The 1,805-nt window shown below is 39.9% G+C and overlaps 1 non-coding gene across 1 annotated transcript; it reads right to left on the reverse strand.

Annotated features, from left to right (window-relative positions):
* Nucleotides 1–261: 261 nt before the first annotated feature.
* On the reverse strand, nt 262–347 carry LOC120694348. The gene has a single exon (XR_005683449.1). It is a non-coding gene; the product is annotated as a small nucleolar RNA Z102/R77 (small nucleolar RNA).
* Between the last annotated feature and the right edge of the window lie 1,458 nt (nt 348–1,805).

Consider the following 1,805-nt stretch of genomic DNA (forward strand, 5'->3'; position numbering starts at 1 on the left):
GTGATGGCCCGGCCCTTGCTCATTTAACACCATACCCGGGTTGCGATATGGCACGCCGCTAAGAAGGTTACGCCCCAATGGTTTTCTCTTGGGTTTCATCTCCATAAGAGTAGATGGGTTCTACATTGGCTCGCCATGCCTAACACAACCCTCCTCCTTTATCTGGGCTAGGGACCGGCATTGTTGAAACAACATTGTTGAAACAACACGGCGGAGATAAAATAATGGCTTCAATGGTTTCAAAAAATTAGATTGTGAAGGAAATAATCAGATAGAGCTAATACAGTTTGAACCATCATGGTGGCCAATAAAAACAAAAGGGAAACAATTTGATCATCACATCATCTCCTCTCAGAAAAAACAGGACTGCTACATACAGAAAGCAGAACCAGGACCAAAGAAAAAAGCTCACCCAGAATTCAGTATACAAATACGGCACACAAGCAGAAAGATTGAGAGACTGAAGAGTTGCGACTCATCTGCATACATCAACAGCAGTCTTCCCACTCATAGGAGAAGCAGGAAAAGGGAAGAAAGATTTCAAACAAGGTGCACTAGCACGAACTTGAAGGATCGTCCAACTAATTAGTGCACTGACGTAGCTATTCACAGTAGTTGATAGTTGTGCACTTGTGCTAGCTCCTGATTGTGTGTTGTCCATTCAAATGATAATAAGTATATACTAGAAACACAGCGCGGCTTTGCCGCACCCTCAATGGAGTTGACCAGTACACTATGTCAATATCAGCAAGATCAAACATATTAATCCGACTTGGCAGCTGTTGGAGCTCCGTTTTTCTTGTTCTGCCTTGTAAATTTTACCTTCGCCCCTCTGGGCGTTTTCTACTTTTCAATATAACATGCAGCTCTCCTGCAGGTTCATTTAAAAAAACAGATTAATCCCATGTTTTAATGGTTCCATAGCCTATTCTGAGTATATAGTTAGGTGTTGCATACGTAGGATGATCATATTGCAAAAGGACAATGTTGTGTAATAATAAAAAGGTAAATTTGTCACCTGAGTTAAAAACTGATGGCCAGCTTAAGATTTGGGTCAGAAAATTCCGTCTTGTGCATTGTTATTGCTCTGGAGCAACTCGATGTTTCATTAGAGTGTTGTTCCTAGTATGGAAGCATTTGCCTAGATCCAGCATTCATGTGCACTTGTTGGCCTATCTCGCCCGACCCCTAGCAAGAAAATGTGTCTATCAAAGTGAAGTACCAGAGTGAACCAATCCATGAAGATATAAAGATTAACTATCACAATGCTAAGATGGCACCAAAATGCTAAGCAACATGCTACATGTATAGAACTATAGATGGCACTCAATCAGGTGGTCTTCTTCTGCTCAGTTGTTTGATATCTTTGGGATCAGCTTGCATGCTCTGAAAGTTACAATATAGTAGGAAGTATAGATCATAAGGTAAAATAGCAATAAAAATTTTAATTTGTGATACTTAGCCCACTCATTTTTGCATAAGGACAATACAAAGCATTGTAGCATTAAGATTCAAATCACAGTGAATCAGTGATGCTTTAGCATCAAAGGGTTAACAGACAGAAAAGTATGAAGAACTGATTCGGGGGAGAGTATAAGCAAAAGTAGCTTACTCGTAGTCATAGTGTGTGCTTGGACAGTCAGCCTTTGTGCATGTATCTTTGGAATAATGAAAATTCAGTACTGGCAGATTCCTTATCATATTGTCCCACCAGTATCTTTGTGATGTTATGAAGGCATAGAGATTTATTTATTGTTTCTTTTCTTTAACTTCAACATGGCTCATGTTGTCCAATGCACGCTGGT

The sequence above is a fragment of the Panicum virgatum genome, unplaced genomic scaffold, assembly GCF_016808335.1.
Source record: "Panicum virgatum strain AP13 unplaced genomic scaffold, P.virgatum_v5 scaffold_5101, whole genome shotgun sequence".
Taxonomy (NCBI): Eukaryota; Viridiplantae; Streptophyta; class Magnoliopsida; order Poales; family Poaceae; genus Panicum; species Panicum virgatum.